Source organism: Aethalodelphis obliquidens, unplaced genomic scaffold (assembly GCF_003676395.1).
Source record: "Aethalodelphis obliquidens isolate GAN/ISIS:26980383/991018 unplaced genomic scaffold, ASM367639v1 scaffold84, whole genome shotgun sequence".
Classification (NCBI taxonomy): Eukaryota; Metazoa; Chordata; class Mammalia; order Artiodactyla; family Delphinidae; genus Aethalodelphis; species Aethalodelphis obliquidens.
In genome coordinates, this window is record NW_020838028.1 from 4,213,738 (window position 1) to 4,234,710 (window position 20,973).

At 41.4% G+C, this 20,973-nt stretch overlaps 1 long non-coding RNA gene across 1 annotated transcript; it reads left to right on the forward strand.

Annotated features, from left to right (window-relative positions):
* The first annotated feature begins 2,456 nt into the window (after positions 1 to 2,456).
* LOC113613052 (uncharacterized) lies at positions 2,457 to 20,887 on the forward strand. Its single transcript, XR_003430068.1, has 3 exons — positions 2,457 to 2,664; positions 7,409 to 7,531; positions 18,997 to 20,887. It is a non-coding gene; the product is annotated as an uncharacterized LOC113613052 (long non-coding RNA).
* Positions 20,888 to 20,973: the final 86 nt, after the last annotated feature.

The following is a 20,973-nucleotide window of genomic DNA, read 5'->3' on the forward strand; positions in this document are numbered from 1 at the left end:
CATTTACAAATAAGAAGCTAAACACCACTTTAATCCTAACTACATTATCCTAGGCTGCATTTGGTAAGCAGTTGGGCTGAGATTTGAACTCAAATTTCTCTGACCACAAATTGTCACATGTAACATCCAAAGTAATTTTGTGAGTCCTGGTTGAAGACCAAGGGTTCGTCTCTGCAATGGGTCCAAAAGATGCTGCCCAGCGCACTGTCCAAAGAGGCAACAGTCCTCTTAAGGGACAATTATGAATGTCCTCCTGTGCCCAACATGTTTGATACCAAACAATAGGTGCTCAACAAACAAAACCTTTGTGAAGTCACCTAGAGCTGTAAGTCCTCTGATATCAGATTCATTTCTAATCATAAGAAAGTAGCATTGTCTCCAGTTAATAGGGAGAGCCAAGTGCAGTTTCCACAAATATCCTCCTCTTGAGCTTCTCCATACTCAGCTCTGCCTGCTACAAGTGTCTACTGGTCCATCAAAGAGGACTTTCTCATGAAGACACAGCTGCAGGAGTTCAATGATGCTGTCCTCCACTCCATCCTCCATTGATTCTATTCCATTGCGTCATTCAGTGTGTTGGGAAACTGCTTTCATTTGAAGGTGTCCATTGAGACAATAGACAGATAGGCACCCACAGATGCTAATAGGAGAGTGGACTCTTTGCCCTTATAAGTACTAATTTTCATGACCTTCATGGGTGGAATAAATCATTTTGTCAGTCTTCTTGGCATTTCTGGAGTTCAGGTAGAAGGTAAAAGTTTACAGCTTAATAGAAGCATTTGTAACCCTGGCAAGATAAACAGACACAACTTAAAAGGCCAACTCCAATAAAATGCCGAGGAGCAAGACAGCCCAGATTGTTTTTCCCTAGATTCCCATTAGTTACAAACACCAGGAACAAGTGGAGTTATTTCAAAAGCAACAGCCTTGTTTCCTGAGGGATCTATGCTCAGAGGTTTAGAAACTCAGTCGTGAATCTAGAGGGGTTTTGACAGTGCAGGGAGATCTGAATCTGACTTGGAATCACAGAGCACAGGGCTGTGGTCAAACATTTTCCTAGATTTGTACCTTTTCTCCTTCCTTCTGCCTTTAGATGTTATTGCTCTACATCCTCTTTTTCATCAGCTCCGAATTTGTTTAGTATTCCCTTGTTTTACTCCCAATGAAAATCAAGGAGATTTGGTGCTCTGAAAAGTCCAGAAATTGGCTGTTTTGATTTTTCTTAAAGGAATAAAAAAAATGCATTGATCAACACTCCCCCCCCCCCACACACACACACATACACACATCCTCATCTTTCTGGAAGATGTTACAGTGTCTTAGAGGGCTGTAGAAGGGATTGAGAGGTCAACAGAGCTCCAGCTTTGCAGAGACACCTGTCCAATTGGGCTCAGCAGCTGCTGTCGGATTCACCCTCTGCAACGGGGGAAACAGTACTCCCACGGTGTGAGACTCCACTGATCTGGAACTGGAACGAGTGAAGGGTTTTAAGGTTCTAAGGTAACCCAGACGTCAGGGCAGAACTTTCAAACAGGCTAAGTCCAAGTTCCTCCTGAGCAAAAGCGCCTGAGAGCCCAGCCCTGGGAACTGGGCAGAATGAAAACATGGAGAGTAGCTTGGCCAATGAAAAATGATCATCGTGATCAAATTAACACTTTGAACACGGCTTTAAGTTCGCCACGCTAACTTGGGTCAGGTTGGGGACATTGCGATGGGCTGAGGTTCTCACGTGCACTTCCCAAACTTAGAGATTTTTTTTTTTTTTTTTTTTTTTTTTTTGAGATGACCAGGATCGTCGGGGAGGGAAGGGAACAGACTAGAGGCTGAATCTTTGGCTTCGTGCTCCGAGGCGGAGACAGCCCAGCCTGTGGGATTACACGAGATAGGATCGGGTCCAAGCGGGTCCCCAGTGAGGCGAGGCGCGCCGGAAGGAATCTAAGTAAGAGTTTAATTAACTACCCCCCCTCCACGCCGAAGGAGAAGAAACCCAAATAGGCAACCCCCAAACCGTTTGATCAGAGGAAATTGAGTCTGTCTTTTCCCCCACTTCACCCTTCCTGTCTTTCAATCCATCAGAATGGTTGGTTAAAAAAAAAAAAAGGCGTAAGATCGGGGGCGGGGCAGAGGAGACGACCCAACTGCACTTGAGAACCTGGGTTGCGCCCAGGCGAACTTCATCCAGCCCGTCCCCCCGCGCCCAGCTCAGCCCTCCCGCTGCGCAGAGCCGGTCCTGCCCGCCCCGCCGCCGGAGCCGGGCGCCTACCCGGCCTTTCCAGGCGGAGCCGGGGGCGCGTGGGCGCGCGAACAGCCCTGATCCCGCGGCGGCGTCCGCGCTCCGCGTTTTCGCTAGCGCCGGGCAGGCTGCCGAGGGCGGGGTGCGCTGCAGCGCGGCGCGGGCTGCGGAGCAGGGCGCACTCCGCCTGCAGCCCAGCGAGCGCCGCCTCCCGCGGCCGCCGCGCCCGACAGCGCGCCCCGGAGCGTGCCCGCCTCGCACAGCCTGCGCTGACCTCCGCGAGGGGCACCGCGGCCGGCACGGCCACGTCCCGGGCTTCGGATGGTTCGCGTGCTGCCCACCCTCGCCCGCCGCTGACGCCGCGGACCTCAGCTCCGCAGACCCGCCGCGGCGCCGACGACAGTCCAGCCGAGTCCCGCTCCCTCGCCGGGGTGAGTGGGCTCCGCAGAGGGGCTGCGGGTGCGGCGGTGAGGGGCGAGCGCCGCGGGGGAAGGGCCCGGCACGGTCCGCGTCACTGCGGGGGGTCTGTGACACCCAGACTGGGTCGGTGTCGCAGAAAATGGGGGAGATGGGCATAATCGGTTTGTTGGGCTTGGTAGACAGTGAAAGCAGATACTGGGGCTGCAGCACCAAGAGGGCTTCAGAGAGGCTGCCCGCACGGCTCCCGCTTGCGGCATCACAACCAACTCTTCCCTTGATTCTCTCCTGCGTGGAAACCCGTTCAGTAGCCCCAGAGTTGGGGCGATGCGGGGCGCGGGGAGGCCGGGGTGCATTGGTCTGTGTCCACCTCTTAGGATCGCCTGTCACCTACTGGCGTCCGGAGGCAGGGTGCCTATTCTCCCCTAACGCTCTGGGGAAAGGGCCGATTGCTTTTTGGCTGAGGTGCATCAGCTCCCCCCTCCCGCCCCCGCCCCCGCCCCCGCCCCAGCAGTGGTGTTTTCTGGATTTTGCACGTATATGGGAAAGAGTGGGAGCGTCTTCTTCCCTTTAGGCAGAAAAAGTTGGAGAAACTGGGCATGTTAATAATTAGCAGGACCGGGACTCAGGATGCAGCAGAAAGCTGTTAAATTTTCATTGCCCTCTAAGAAAAACAGACGGCATCGCCAGTGACTGTTGGCAGTGCCATGTTATTTGAGGGACTTCGGGAAAATTGTCCACAGATTGTCTTCAGGAGGCTGAAGGAGGTGGGGGTGGGGGGAGGATGGCTGGCACTGCCCTGAGTTCCAGCTTCCCTGAGGAGGATTCAGAGTCTTAAGCCAAACACGTTTGGTTGCTGATTTTGAAGAGTATGGTAGGCAGAGCTGCGGCCCTGAGCAGGGTGAAGAACACAGCATGGGAACTGCCTGAAGGAAAAGAACATGTAAGGATCTTGCCTCTCCCGAGGAGTTAAGATGCATTTGTGCTACAAAAAGCATGCATATATACGTGGCTTTGGGGACGGGTTTTATGAAGGACAGATTACATGTAATGAAATTGTATTTGTGCATGCCGGTACAGTTTTGTCTACCCCCCGATTTTAACCAGACTTCAGAAGGCACTGTCTGCAGCTGATGTTATATAATTGATGCGGTTCACCATCAGTTAATTTATAATGTGCCTTTGGAGTAAAAGGAACTTCCGTCTGTTACTTCAGACAAACCCAAGGTGTAGATGGGTGAGGGTTGCTGAATGTTTGCCCTGGTCTGGCTCCAGATGTGTGAGCTCAGCTGTTGCCTGTCACTTAGGTGACAACTGGCCTTTTCCCACTAAGCCTTTGCTGTCTCCATTATCCTCAGTGAAGTGTCAATGTTCAGCCGCCTTCTATTATCAGAGTGGACTCTAGCCCCTTGGGAGGTGGCAGCGTTGTTTCACCATCCCCAACAATATGTCTGTTTTCAGACTCTAGGAAGGAAAAAAAAATCCCATGACAGCAAGATAGATACATTTTGAATTGAGCACCAACTTAATCCAAAGATTCTGCTTTAATCAAGACAGCTCTGGAAGGATGACGCAATATTTGTCAAGCCTTTTTCTTTGGAACAATATTTACTCCCACTAGGGGATTTTAAACTTAAACAGCAGCCATTTATCTTGCTGTCTGGTGGGGCCCGGTTCAGTTTGCCTCCATGTGGTCCTAGCCTAGGTGGCTGGGCCGGGCCTGGGACAGGAATCTGTCATTGTAGCCCAGCTGGAGCCTGAAGAAAACAAAATACAGCACCTGCTGGTACCAGGAGGTTCCTAAATGCCATCAACTGGCGAGTCAGGAAACACAGAAGGAGATATTTTACAAGCTCTTCCAGAAATGTTTATACAAAGGATTTAAAGGTTAACAATGCATGTGTTCTACATATTAATACTAAAAGGTGCTAGAAATGAATGGACGTTACCCACAGTTGAAAGTTAGCACACTTGCTGATGAACTTGAAAATCTCTCTTTTAATAAACCATGGCTAACAATAGTGACTTCTTCTTGTGAATCAGTGTGGGAGGGAGGGAGAGAGGGCTAAAGGACTGGATGGGACATAGGGGTAGCTATATTGACGTGAGAGAATAGATTTTGTAAATTAATTTTCAATCCTTAATTTGGTACTAATTGGTGATTTATCACTGAGGGAGCCTGTTGGTTCACAGGTTTTTCAAAGAAAAGTGATGTATTTTACTCAAGTGACAGATTCAATCAGTTCTGCCAGCAATACCACTGAACCTTTAATTAAAAGTTTATCATGTTTTTAAAATCAAGGTCCATGGAACCGCCACTTTTCTCTATAATAAAGGAGGTTGTAATGAGTCAGCTTGGGTCACCCAAATAAAAGCTAATATCAGCTGGAGGAAAAAAAAGACCCTTATAGGGTTAATAGCTAAACTATTAAGTTTAGAGTCAGATATGGGTAAAAGTCTGGTTATTCCTAATGTCCTCTGCTCTGATAACTGTGAAAAGACACAAAAGAAAAAAGGTGACAAGTTAAAATTTCTTAAGTCAGAATTTTAAAAAGTAAGCTGAAATCTAAGTTTTAAAAAGCGACACTGTAAGATAATTTCTCTAAAACCGTTTATAATTACTTGAAAACCAAATACAAATACTTGAGTATTATGAGTGACTTTTCATAATACTCGTGAGATAGAACAAGAATTTTTAAAATGATTCTCCAGTAATTAACTATTTTAGTGATATAGTTTGGGTTGTCCATATTACAGGAAACAGTTTTCAGAAAAGATTATTCTAGTTAACTACTGTTAATTTTCCCATTAAAGTAGTTTCTAAAGAGTAAAATTTTCCTTTTAAAGAAGGAAAGTAATTTTGAAAATCAAAGTGATTCTCATCTGTGCATAGAAATGTTAAAGATGCCAGTAGACCAGGGTATACTCCTTCCCCTTGGGAAAAAAAATAGCTCTCTCTCTTTTTTTCCCTCCAGGTTACATAAAATAATGTTAATTGTTTAACTCTTATTCATGTGAGAATATTCAGATTACTTAAATGCAGGTCCAATTATTTCACAATAAAGAGGAATTAGGAAAGTAAATGAGTTATATTTCTTAGTTGGTTGGTTGGTTGTTTGGTGTTTTGAGGGAGCACTCCTGCTTTGTCTTCTGGTCACAGAATAAAGCAGTACCGTATTACACACTAATGTCTTCAGAAGGTCGTGTTAGCAGACGAGCTGGGAGAGGGAAGTACAGTAGTCCTGGTGCCAAGTCCTGCCTTGATGCAGTTCCTCGAAACCTCAGGCGGTACGTGGAGCCAGAGCCAAGTGCCAGGACCCAGCCGGCCCCCCTTCTGGACTCTTCCGTCTCTGGATGCACACAAGCCTAGCACCTCAGCGCCGCCAGCAACCAATAGCCAACCTTCCTGTCTGTGGCCGTGCACAACTGAAGTCGCGGAGGTTAACTAAGTGTGTGTTGGTGGAGGAACATTCTGGAACAGTGGAAAAGGCCTGGCCCGAAATGGCACACGGGGGTCCACCTCACTCTCCATTTCGCTCACTCTCCTCTCTCCTGAAGGAGGGATGGTGCGAAGAGACAGGCTTTACAAGATGGAGCACGCTGATGTCATGACACTCCTGGTGCAGAGACACGACAGAATAATCGGACCCCTCTCCCGTGTGCCAGAATGACATGATTTTTCCAAGAACCGTTCCTGAGCCAGTGGTCCACTGGCTCTATTTCCAGTCCCCGGGGGGTGGCAGGGGGGGCGGGTACAAACCTCGCAAACAGAATGCAGTAATTCTTCCTGTGTCTCTGTTTTGTGCGCTTGTTTAGACTAAACTCTAAATGCATTTTGGTCACTTTTGAATGGACCTCTCTGGAACAAGAACGATTGCCCAGCCTGAACTGATTAGACCTCTCCAGATTCATTTCCTTATGAAGAGAGATTTTAAATGTAAAATAAAAATAAAAATACCAGCAAGACAGAAGCCAGTGTAAACATTTTAAAACTTAGAGCTGTAAACTAGCGGGCAACTGTCATTCCCCTTTACTTAACTTTTTCCTTCCTGTCCATAACTTCGTCTGAAGCGATCCTAAAAAACAACGGACCGGTTCGACTGCAGTTGCATTTTTTCTCACTGGTAGATTTGTCCTAAAGTCTTGGGAGAGAAGCCTTTCATTTCGAGTGGATTACACTTCAGAAGAAAAAAAAAAAAAAAGTGCGGGCTGTGTTATTTCAGTTGTTCAAGTACTAAAGTCATGTACTCCTTTCTAAGAGTTTTGTCCCGACTGCTGCTTTATAGCCCCCACCAGCTTTTGCTTTGTGTACGCTTCTCTCTGTTTCCTTCTTGTCTCATTGGGCCTCTGGAAAGAAAGAGTTGTCAATAATACAGTGAAAATATTGTAGTCAGATGTGGCCTTAAGGAGACCCCTGGGTGCAGCGTGCTCTCCCTCAGCTGCCCTGCTTTTATCTGCAGTGCAGATCCCACAGCTTACAATTATGGTCTTTGACTTTGGTAACAATTCTGTTTGAAATGTTTCCAATTACACACAATATTGGCGGCATGTAGCAGCTGCATGCCAAAAAGCATTTCCAAGTGTGTTCCAAGAATCAGGCTGTGATTGCTTTTAATTTAAATAAAGGCTATTTGGTTTCCTGGGAAGCTTTTTATAACCACCTTCTCTCCCCCACCCCATTTTTGTCACCTTTTAAAAAAAGTCTGATATAAGGTAGCCACCACTTAATGTGATATAGTATTGGCCCTGGTTTTCTAGGATGGCCCTTGGCTTTGTGCAAGCATGAGGACTGTTCAGTAAAGGAAAACATAAAGAAACATTGTACAGCAGTTTGGATTTCCCCAAAGAAGAAAAGAAGGAAAGGTTATCTGATCACATATTGTAAGTAGCCAACGTTTTCGAATTTTTCCCCCTCCTTCTTTAGGGATCTGTCGTTATAATTATCAATTTAGGTCACTGAAGATTATTGGGTACAGTGTCTTTCATTCAACTTCTTCTACTTTTCTTTTTGTGAGCCCATGAACATACGTTAAAGACACATTGAAAAGGTAGAGAAAGTTCAATAAGAATATTCTTAAAACAGTGGGCATAGGGTGGGGGGCGGGGCAGGGAGGGAACCATGGAAATAATTTCACCATTCTACAGCAACCAAACCTGCCAGATCGCCCACTCTGTGGGCTTGAAATCTCTGAACACTGAAACCTTTTAAAACAGTAGTGGCTTAAATCTTTTAATAGCTACCAGATATACTTGACTTATTAAATCTGAAAATAAGAAAATATACACTTTCAGGATTTAGAGTGAAGGGATTAGTTGCAAGACTGGGGGGTTCTGTTTCCAGGATGGTTTGTTGGCCCATTTGAAACATAACACCTAGAGCTAGAGGGTATCCAATAGCTGAGGTGCTAAGATGGTCCCAATTAGGGTGTTTTCACATAGGCTCTTTCAATCCTGGCAAACACATCCTATAGAATATAGTGCTTCTTTGGGTTGAACAGTAGTTGACTTGCATAAATGCCAACATCTCTTCTGGCATTTTTGGAAATCTTCCATCATGTAATAAATAGTGCTGTGTAATCCAAATTTGTAAATGCCATGTTTCAGGTAGCCCCTGTAGAGACAGCTGAAATTAACCCAGGCTGCCAGGGATCCTCGAGATCCTGGAGGTTAAGTTACTGCCTGCATCCAATGTCCCACCACTAATGAATGATGGGGGGGGGCTTTGACCAAAGCTAGGAGAGGGTGCGAGGTTAGCCTTAGTGTAAGAAGCACCTACCAACCGACACTTAGACTTGTCCTTTCTCCTTGAAAACTCTTTCAATTAAGCAAACCTTCTCAGAGGAAATTTATTCAACTCAAGGTAGAATGAGATTTATGTTGCTTTCCCAGCTGAGCACCCCAGCCTGCCAGATACTCAGCCCACCCAGGTCCATTGCTATAGTGACAAAACCCACTATAGTAACTATGGTTGAAGTAGAAAGTCTATTAAAACCCATTTCTATGTTGGCCAGCTCCTCTGCCCTCATTGCAGTGCAGCCTTCTGGATACACACACACACACACACACACACACACACACTCATACACAACATTCTTTTAATCTAATAATAGTAAACTGATTTAGACCATGTTATAGTTTCACGAGAGGCATTTGTACTTGTTTCTTTTTTGTCTTTTATCTCAGTGATAAGTAAATAGTATGGTATTCTTCTGAAGAAACTCATAACTTGTTAACTGTAATTGATGTTTCCAGCTCTGTTATTTACATGCTTGAATAATCTATGTTCCTTCGTTAGGATCTGAAAAAGACCTAGATAGCATGGCATTTTGTTTTGCTTTAAAATATCTCTGCCTTGAAATAGAGACACAGATGTAGAGAACAAACGTATGGACGCCAAGGGGGGAAAGTGGGGAAGGGAGGGAGGTGATGGGATGAAATGGGAGATTGGGATTGACATATATACACTAATATGTATAAAAGAGATAACTAATTTTTAAAAAGACCTAAAAATAAATAAATAAAATATCTCTGCCAAAAAATTTCAGGAACTGTTAGATTTTATGTAAGAAGACTCCTTAGTGCTCTAGTGTTGAAATACTTGTTATAATGTGTGTCAAAAGGAGACAGCATTTTAAATTCTTCCGTGACTATGTAATTAATAAGTATGTTCAGTGCTTGAAGTATGTGCATGTTACATAATTTTTAGAAAGAGATAAAGTTAGCTCTGAAGTGCATTAGAGCATCACAGATGTTTCTTGTAAGGAAATTCATATGCTTCTTAGGAATTTTGAACTCCTTTCTGATGCTTAGCTTTTGTTCCTTGCAAGGATCATATGAATAATTTCATTGAGTTGCTTCAGTTCTTATTTACACAAGCCTTGGGAAGGGAGCTGAAGTGATAAATAACTTGCCCCCTCACCTAGTTCTGAAATGCTTTAGCCTTTTATGTTTTTGTGAATGTGAAGGGAGGGAATAAAATATACAGAGAAGATGTTTGTGTTTAACTAACTTAATCATATAAGTTCCCTTTGTGGGTCTTCTATAAGCTTAAACAGCTTGTCAGGCTAATAGCCAAAAACATGTCCTCAAGTACTGCCAAACGTGTTAAAAGCAGACCAAGCTTTCTTCATATTGAGGTATTAGAAACATATTTTTTTTTAACCTTCTGAATTTTAGGAATAAACCAGAAAAAATCACTCTCTTCTTCTCCTTACCCACAAAAGCCAAAATTATTATTCAGTGCAGTGCTGAAATGAGAAACTGATAGGAATAATGATATTTGTGTGGGAGAGTTTTAAACTGGCTTGACTTGGCTGTTTAAGCAGGGAGCAACCAGGTTACAGTGGTACATGATGGGTCTTTGTTTTTTATGTGTTCATGTTGCCTGTACACACTAGCTTTTTTTACTTTGGTTCAGTAACTTTTGGTCAAGTACTTGTCCATTTATCCTGTTTCTTCTTGAGCAGAGATTCAAGAACAGACAGTGGTGATGCAATATAATAGTACAGAAAAAGTCAGTTTTTCTACCATCATTTTCTGAAAATCAGAAAATTTGGACTGTAGTATAATAGCTGTGTGATTTCTAGTCAGCCACTCAGCCTTTCTGGGCCTCAGTTCCTCATATATAAAGTAAGGGAATTAGGCCAGGTCAGTGCATGTTAACCAAAGATTTGAACCGTAAACACCTATGGAGCTTTTTCAAAATGCAAATACACAGAGATTTTTAAGGCAGCAGGTTTGGGGTGGGGTCTTGTACATTTAAGTTGAAAAAGCTCTTCAGGTAATTTGATACACAGCTGTGGTTAAGAGCCACTAAATTAGATGATCTCTAAGATTTCCTTCCAGTTCTAAAATTTTATGTTTCTAATCCTACTAGACTGAACATTTTTCCTTCCTTCCTTCCTTTCTGTTTTGTTCATTTGTTCATTCATTCTTAACAGCTACGTTCATTCCTAATGTTGCTGTCAAAATATAGACATCATTTTAACTCAGTTCTGGGAAGATCTATGTTCTGCTCCTGTGAATAGATGGTAATTGATATAAGGGAGGAACCACATTAGTTCACCATTTCATACCCAACGCCTAACACAGTGCCTGGCACATAGTGGACACTCAACAACAGAGAGTCCCAAAACTCAGGAATCTTTGAAAATGTGATGTTAGTTATTTTAGAATAATATGGTCGACATTCTGTAGTGTACACAGAAGTATAAATATAATGCTGTACACATGAAACATATAACATTATAAGCCAATATTACCTCAATAAAAGATAAATTAAAAATGAAATAAAGTAAAATAATATGCTCAATATGTTTTTTGTCAGCCTTCAGGTACCTTTCAGGTAAAGTGCCTCCAAGTTTAAAACAATGGATGTAATTGTTCATCTGAAAGGTAACATAATAAATACATTATTTCCCTTATGTTTCCAGACTTTTGGGATACTCTATAGTGTACTGACTGTAGTTTTTCCGAGATTAACAGTTGGCCTCATTGCTTTAAATGTGGAGTTACATCACCTGAAAAGGTATCTGGAGGTTGACAAAAAAAGATACTAAGCATATTACTTGAAAGTGCAATTAATGTACTATGAAAAACAGATTATCCTATGAAAACCATAATGTGTCTTATGTTTCCTTATCTCTTGGGCTCCTGCATTTGTTGAATGAATGATTGTTCAGTTTTCTGCCGTGACCTATGTGTGTCAGTTTAAGAAGTATAACCCAACCAAATCACTATAAACGTTTCAGAGCTTATCTGACAAATGTACAACTTTATTACAATTTTAAGTCTTATTTTAAAATATTTTAAATTACAGAGGTCAACCTTTTAAATCGATTGCTAATTATAATTGTTTTTTATAGCCAGCAATTGTGTTGGATCCTTTTACAGACATGATTCCACATCATATATTTCATAACATATAAAGTGCTTTTAAAGTGTCCATATCCACAGTACATGTGTGTATACACAGATATATGTATATGTACACACATCTGTATATTGTTCTAGATACGATAAATCAGAAAATCTCAATAAAATATGAGAAGCACACTCTGTTTTTCTCATAACTATGATGCATCTGAAAGTTTTATTATCAAGGGTAGGAAGATTCTTGGTTGCATAGTTTTGTGCAAATTGATTAAAAGAGTTTGTTGCTCATTTTGTTTCTCTGCTCTTCAGTCTTTGAAAAATTGGGTTATTTCCTATCATTATCCATTATTACCATTACTGTAGAACATAGACTAAATAAAAATAACTTAAACCAATCAGTATAACTGCTGGCTGTGTCTGCATAATAGGAACAAAAGGAGACATTTGATACTTACCTAGTTTACTTGATTTTTTTGTTGTTATTGTATGTTGCTGTTCTTGAGAGGAGGGAGGGTGTTGTTTTGTTTTTAATTAAAAGAACTTTAAAAATTCACCTTTCTAAAACCTGGATAACTGTCCAGTTTCCTCTGAACTTTTTCACTGTGAAGGCATGGCCAGTAGCAAAATCAGCTAGCGTGAGCTCTTTTTTCCTACACCCACTGCCAAATCAACTAATCAGGGCCTCAGAGTGGACATTGACACCTGAGTTATCTGCTTGGGTTGTTTGTACAACGCAACAGGAAAGCTCTCTCTTAGTCATTATGTGAAGGGATACTACTGTGAGGCATTTTAGTCAGGAAAGAGATTAAGTAGTCGCTAAACAGGGTTTCAGGATCATTGGAGAGAAATTGAGGGCTGGTCCAAAGTATGGTGTAAGCCTTATTATTTGTAGGTTTCACTTTCCTGAAGTTTCACAGCTAATCTTGTTTGTTCTGGACTTCAAGCTAATATAAAAGCACACATGTTGGTTTTTCCAAGTGGGAAGATGGCTCACTCCATCCCTTCAGGTCTCGGCTCAAAAGGCATCTGATATCAGGGAAGCCCTCCCTGATCACCTTACATGAAACACCAGTGCCCCTGCCTTCCCAGCCACCAGTTAGCACTCCCAAAACCCCTTAACCTGCTTCACTTTTCTCCATAGCACATACCACTCCTGGACAGATATCTACTTATTGTAGCTGTTTGTTCCAGGAAGAAATCTCTATGCTGTCTTGTATATGGCTTTATGCCCATTCTTAGAGTAGTGCCTGGCACATAGTAGGGCACTACTTAATAAATACCTGCAGAATGAATGACTGCAAATATTTGGGGAGCTTCGAATTGGAACACCCCTCTCTGATCTAATAATATGTATAATAATGTGTATAAGCTAGTTAGAGGGTTTTACTCTTACATTCTCATTCTCATAATAGAATCATAAAGTTAGCAAATGGCCACTCTCATTTTACAGGGTAGGCATTTGTGGACCATTTTAATGTTATATATAAAGTAAAAACGGAAACCAGGACTTCCCTGGTGGCACAGTGGTTAAGAATCCGCCTGCCAATGCAGGGGACACAGTTGGAGCCCCAGTCCAGGAAGATCCCGCATGTTGTGGAGCAACTAAGCCTGTGCGCCACAACTACTGAGCCTGCGCTCTAGAGCCCGCGAGCCACAACTGCTGAGCCCACGTGCCACAACTACTGAAGCCCGCGTGGCTAGAGCCCGTGCTCTGCAACAAGAGAAGCCACCGCAATGAGAAGCCCGCGCACCGCAATGAAGAGTAGCTGCCTGCTCGCCGCAACTAGAGAAAGCCCGCGCGCAGCAACAAAGACCCAATGCAGCCAAAAATAAATTAAAAAAAAAAAAAGAAAAATCTATATGTCATAAAATAACCCTTAAAAAAAACAAAAAAACAAAACAGAGACCTGACTGCTGTTTTTATCTGAGAGAAAATCTCCAAAACAGTCTTTTGGTGTATTTGGCTGGGGGCGGGGCAGCTACAGTGGAGTTTCTGAGCTGTTTCCTCCCTTATCTGAGTAAAGCCAGAGAAATCTTATGGTGTATGAGAAAAGAAACTGATCAAATACCCCTCCTCCCTTCTCTCCACCACAAAGTGCTCAATGATATGTAATCTTATAGCGAATGGATGCCATATTAATAGAAGCAAGACCAAATATTTGTGAGCTATGTGACTTCCCACTTCATAATGCACCCATGCTGTTCTGTAACCTTAAAAAAAAAAAAGGTAGTATCTTCTGACAGACTTTTATGTTAAAATAAGGATGATGGACTATCTTTCACTCAAGAAATCCTAACTTAAATTCCAGAGGTGAAAAGCTAATCCTCTAAGTGATTTCAGCCAGCTCAGTAGGAAACCTGGTTGCTTGAAATTATTATTTTAATGTCTCAGGTTCCAGGGCTAAATTGGCGGTGAGTCAGCTTTCCTGTTAAGGAGCTGTGCCAATGTATTTGTCCAGAAATTATCATGTTTTAACTCAGGGGTTCTTTATTACTAATATGGCTAATACCTCCGAAGTACACAAAGCAATTTCAGATTCATCTCATTTACCTTCACTGCATCTTTGTGTAGAGGTCTAACCAAGGTTATCCCCAATTTACTGATGGAGAAGCTGCCTGTTCGTTCAAGATGCACCTTCCTAAAGAGCCTTGGTTTGATGACTCCTAAATAAATTAGTAGTTCAATTTTTCTAGAGAAGGAAACAAAAGAAAGAGGAAAAATAAGCAAGCACTTACAATCTATCTAAAGTAGTTTGATGAAGTTTTATTGTTTTGTAAACATTGCTGTGTTTATATTTGTTCTATATTAAATGCTTTTAGATAATTATAGCCTCTACTGCTACTAACTTACAGGTAATCTTGGACAAGTCACAATTTTTTGGACTTCTTACCCACTTTGTGCCTCAGTTTCCCGAATGATAAGTGAGAGGCCTGATGACATTTTAGGCTCAAAGTTTCCTTGATTCTAAAATACTAGACTTCCCTTTGGAGGCTAAAACTTTAGGGGACTAGTTAACAAACAGGAGCTAATATTGTTATCATTATTAATTTTCATCATTACCTAAGTCCCTGACTAGAATTATTTAACAATCTACTCAAAATTATTCATGTTAACCAGGTGCAACTTTTAAAACTGTCTCTTTATTCATGATTCAGTGTGGCCAATTCAAAATTCAACAGTAGCTGTGTTTTAAAGACCTAAGAGAATGTACACTTCCCCTTACCAAAAGTCTGGTTTAATAAGTTACATTATAATTTAATATGAGGAGCTAAAAAAATGCAGTAATATTCAGAGCAAATTAGGAATCTGATGTAGTTACAACAATGGCATAGTTATATTCATACTAAAAGCTACAAACGTGAGTACTGTGTTTATACATGGGAAATATGGAAAATTTATAAAGTAAGACTCAAAGTAGTATGTTCACTTACTTATGTAATCAATAGTGATTATAATTTTGTTTAAAATGTGTGTGTCCATTGACCAAATTGGAATTAATTGGGGGAGGTTTAGAGAGGGTTTGCTGGAAAATAAAAGTAGCCCAGCATCCATTTTAGTTGCATTCTTAATATTTTTTAAACCATAATAATATTCTTATCTCCCCCCACCCTCCCAATAAAAGCTGGTATAAATATGCAGTCAGTGGTGAAACTCTTTCTGTATTAATCTTAAATAATACATGCTGACCTGTGTCACCATACCTACTGGCCTGGCTGTTCCATTTTTGTAGCAAAAATCATTTTTGTGATTAATTAAATCAGTAACTTTTACGCAGATTCTCAGGCCCTTGGATCTTATTCGCATTCTAATTAGGCTGAGCCTGAAGTTACAGCCGCCCACTGGGAAGTAGGGTACTACTTATATCTCTGAAGATGGAGTTCGTGAGTTGCTCAGATGAACAACTCAATGAGCCGTGGCCCCGATCCCAGCAGATTTGCAAGTGACTATAAGTGCTGTTCCAATAGGAAGTACTATAGAAATGTGACATTAATAATCACCAGTTTGAATCTGGGTCGCTTCAGCCATGACTCAGAGATCAAACGCTATCAGATGGTAATGAGTGTGTGAAAGTGCTGCAAGAAGGCATTCCATCTCTTAATGACACCTTTGTAGGCCTTCTCAGCAGAAGGTTAGAGGGAGGAATAGAAATAAAGTCGCATCTGCTCCTTGGTCTGGAGGCCAGCCCTCCAGGTTACAGTTGGCATACTTTTGCAGAGATGTTTTAGGGACAGCTCACAGTAGTTTCTGTTGTTCTAGCTCCTTAAATGTGTATACAGAACCTTTCATCTTCTGCCTCATTTCCTGACCGTTTATTCACTTCAAAGTGATGGTAACTATTTTGCATATTCTCTACCGCCTTTTCTCTCCTCTGAAAGGTAAGAAGAAATTGCACTTACAAACACATGTTAACCATTTAATGTTAAACTTCCCATTTTTATTTCAGGTTGGGGGCACCATTTTCACTTCAGCACACCCTCATTGAGTCCTATGGTTTGCCAGGCACTGTGCTAGGCTCTGGGAATACAAACATCAAATAAGAATGGTTCCTGTCTTTAAAAAGCTCACCATTTTGTAGGGAAGGAAGGCATTTAAGCACTTGTGAAATACTGTGGTAGAGGCAGGAATAGAAATGTACTAGATATAGTAGTGGCACAAAGCCAAAAGTGGAAGTCATTTGTTCTGTGTGAAATGTTAAGGAAGGCTCCAGAGAGGAGGATATGGTTGAGATGGGTCTTGACGACTGAATAGGAGTTGACCAAGCCATTAGAATTGGACAATGACTCAGGTTGGGGAGAAGGCAAAGTGTGTGCAAAGGCAGGAAACATGAGACAAGCATGATGCTCAGTGAATTGCAGATCTTTCTATCTGGCTCTAAGACTAATTATGCTCTTAGTCATGGACTTATTGTCACCTTTATAAAACTTCAGTTTCAATCAGAAGTAAGAGATGAGTTTTGACAACTTTAATTGTGACCCTGTCTTTCTTCTCTGTAATTGACTTTAAGCTTCTGAATAAGGGCTCTCTCTTCTCCTTAAATGTTGCATTAACCTGGCCAACCCACCAGGTATTTATTTACCCTTGTGTCTTTTCATTGTTATGTTGGTACAATCTAAATTTATTTACTCTTCAGTTTCACTGCCAGGTTTCAATTTCAGACTCAAGTGTTTAGACAACATTATATAATGTGTTACACTTTTATGACATCTGCTTTAGTACTGTAAGTGCTTTCCATGAAAGCTAATGGTTGGGACAAAAAAGAGCCTAAATGTCACCAAGTGGCCACCAGATGTGTTTTATTGTGTTCGTATCTCTGTTTTGTTTTCATAAAAACTTTTTCTTAGTCTAAAAAACCTTAGCAAGCAGAAACAGCAGACAGTAGACTTGTAGGAGATGAACTATTTTCTTCATTTCCTGATTGTTATTTCTTGATCTCCTGTTTCAAAAACTATGATTCAGCTGAAAAAAATCCATAACAGTATAATTTAGAATACCGTACTTTTTAAAAGCAAATTACGTTACGTTTGTTTTTCAAAGGTAAGTTCACTTCTTAGGCTGGAAGGCCTGCTGTGTTTCAATATGTGGTTCTTCAGTGTAGTGAGATTAAAATTGTGATTTAACATCTTCCAGAATTTCTGCCATCTGATTGTTCACTGAGCAATCAGTATGTTTTCAGGCAGTCTGGCGTGTGATAAATATTTTGTAGCATATGTGGGTGAACATGCCAATCGCAAAGGGCTTTACAAGCTTTAATTAATTTTCACAACAACCAGATGCACTCTGCTTTATTCATGAGAAGTCCGCAGACAGTGGAGTTCAGAGTGTTGCCCAGATTCGTCTAGCAAAGTGGTTTACAAACTTTTTTTGGATAGCTGAACACTTTTCTCAAACACAAGATAATCTGGAACTCCAGCACGTCAAGTAGAAACTGCTTTTGTTGGGAGGGAGAAAGGGAGTTAGTGATAGGGCTGCCAGGTTTGTCAAGATAAGAAAACCACACAAGATGCCCAGTTGATTTGAATTTCAGGTAAACAATTAAGAATATTTAGTATAAGTGTGTCTCAAATATTGCATGTCCCTAAAAAAATGATTGATGGTTTGTCTGAAATTCAGACTTAACCGTACACCCTGTATGTTACCTGGCAACTCAAAGTTCCCGTTTATAGCCCCGCCCTTTCAGTGCCCTTGTCTCCTCCTCAGCCAGGTGAGGGTCTTGGTTCCTAGCACACAGTTTGAAAGCCACAGATAGAAGAAATGTATACAAAAATTTATTCTTAGGATAAAATACTTCAGTCTAGGGCTTCCCTGGTGGCGCAGTGGTTGAGAGTCCGCCTGCCGATGCAGGGGACACGGGTTCGTGCCCCGGTCCGGGAAGATCCCACATGCCACGGAGCGGCTAGGCCCATGAGCCATGGCCACTGAGCCTGCGCGTCTGGAGCCTGTGCTCCGCAACGGGAGAGGCCACGACAGTGAGAGGCCCGCGTACCGCAAAAAAAAAAAAAAAAAAATACTTCAGTCTCCCGATCTTTGGGAACAATGTTTGTCAAGTCACCTATTCGTATAAGTCAGCAATTTAAGAGGAAGGAGAACTGATGGTAAATCCGGATTGCAGGTTGGCCAAATAGAGTCCATCCATAAAGAGAAAAATGGATGGGAGCTTGTGAGCCTGATTCTAATGCAACCCAAGGGAGAGGTGCCTGCATGGGCCCATCCTTGGCTTTTGGTCTAGTTGACATGCACATGTTTTAGTGGTCCTGGCTTGAAGAGAATGCCTGTTAAGGTAATTCGGTTATTTTGCTCCAGAATTTTAAAGTAGCCCTCATTATTATTTTCATTTCTCAAGCTGACTCCTTTGTGGAATATTCTTATTTATTTGGCCATTACATTTCTCAGTGTAACTGAGTACAGTCTAATTAGCGATCAGAAGCCACTAAATTTCTTTAGGAAAAAACAGTCCTGCAGTGCTCGAGGAACTCCCTGGATTAACTGATGAAAAGTCTTTTAAAAACATACAAGAAACTGAGGACCTTCTCCTGGACCTATGGGTCCCCAGGTGCTTTGGGTTTGATGCCCTGTGTGGATGGCCTACTGACTCTCCATGAAGTTTTTGTATCAGCAGAATGTTAGTAATGGTTTATTTCTTGGTGGGTAGATTAGGAATGGATATGACTTTGTGTCCCTTTTTCATTTTTTCCATAGTTTATGCTGTAGGTGTGTTACTTTTTAAATAAGGAAATTAAGTATTAGTGATATATTTTAAATGTTTCTTGGCAGGGGAAAAACCCATAAATATTTCCTTGTTTAAATGTTCTAAAGTATAGATGAAGATAATCTGGAATATAGATAGTTTTCATTTGCAAATGCTTATATATCTTTGAAGGTTAATTGTAATATGAAATCTACCCGAATTGTTCACACTTAAAATTTATCTCTCATTCATTCATTTTATTCATTCAACAAATATTTATTGAAGAAACATAGACATATTCCTGTACAACACAAGAAAGGGGGTGATGAGTAGAAGCAAAAGGAAAGGAAGATCCAAAGATGTGACCCACCCGCTCCATCCTTCAGGACGCCACGATGTGGTGGGCTGGGCTGGGGAATGCACTCACGCAAGAGGAAGGATGCTTGGCCTGCATTAGTAAATGAGCCCTCTGATGCTCAATGAATGAAAGTGACTTTCACGAGGCTGTTGGCACATCAGGACCTGAAGACCCAGGTCACCCGAGTCCTGCTGGGGGATCATCATCTTGTACCATAAAAACAAGTGCAAGCTTCCATCCCAGGAGCTGGATTTGAAAAGCCACAGAATCCCTGCTTGTTTCCAAACCAAAGGCTTGGGAGCCGGGAGTTCGTCTGCTTCTCACCACTGGCTTTAACTACAGACTGGGTTTGTGCTAGTTGGTTTTACCCTCCCCTAGGCTGGTTTCAGGGATTTTGGTTTTGATCAACATATAATATAAGCTACAGGGATATTTTCTTTTTCCTATTAGCTTCTTTTTGAATTCTCTTGGAGGAGGAAATAACTTCTTCACAAAATCCCTTTTACTGGTCTTTTTTGTTGACTCTGAAACTCATACCAAGTCTATAATATGGAGAAACCCAAAATATTTGTTTTTTTTCTTTTCTAATATTAACATGTGCAAAAATGACTTATCCATGACATTTATACTTACTTTCACAGTTCAAATAGGCTACATTTTTCAGTGGCTAGATGAAGGTAGAATTTGACAGGTGATTTGAGGGGATTTGCACGATAAAGCCTAGGAAATTAAAGGTTTTATATTTGCTCAGACAACTTCTGGGGTTAAGGTTACATTCGCACAAACTATTGCGTATTAAATTAAACTGGTTATTGTTGACCTTAACACATAAATGCTTGTGAAAATAATTTCCCAAATATACAAAATAGTTGCTTCAAAGTAAAGTTAAATATTTTCTTATTTTGACTATATATTTTAAAGTTTATATAATAATTTTCAAGAACTCACTGAATTTGGAATTTTTAACTTGTGATATTAAACTGAAATAAATATGAAAGGACTTTCTTCAAGATTTATTTTACTTATGAGTAAACTAGGTATTTTCTAGAAAGAGAAATATGGGTGCCATTCAGAGTTGCCTCATCATAATTCTGTGAGCTGTTGAAATCAAATCAATGTCTTGATAAGTTGAGCTTCCAGATGGAATTTTATCTAAAATCAGTACACTTCGTTTATACTTTAGGACTCCAGTGAATTTTATGACAAAAATCACTTCATACCCCATTTGGAAGGCAGCCACTTAAGCGTGGAATATGACAATTGTTTAACAGTGCACAGTAAAACTTAAATAATCTATGACTCATGGAAGGGAACTATATTCAATTGAAACTTCCAGTGTAATTCAGGTAGGTGGACATAACCACACAGGTGTCTTGGAACTATTCCAGTTCCAATTGGCTAATGAGCTCATAAGGCCGAAGTCTCCTTTGCTGTGTGTCCCTTACTGGTTTACTTGTCCATTAGCACAATTCCACCTAACATCATGCTGGGACATTGATTTCACATTGATTCACAAAGGAATGCCTTGGGTCACACAGTGACTATCTAGTCTGTAGCAGGTGTCTCTGCAGGACTCTGATTTCAGAATCTGTGCTCTTCAGCCGCTGACATAATCTTTAGCTGTACCGGCTAGAGCAGAGTTTCCAGTGCCACACTGCTCATCTTAAACATGAACTTTGGTGGGGTTACATGTTTCCATCATCAATCCATCTGTTATAGGGATTACATCACCACAAAGGAGTTAATTTGTCTTGTTTTGAGGGTCATGTCTAATTGCATAGGTCAACAAAGGATAATAAATGACTGCTTTTTACTTTACTTCAAGTCTGTGCCTCACTTTTTCTCTAAGACTGCTGAGCAGGACAATTAATTTCCTTAATCGGCACAGCTGGTACCGTAAGAAT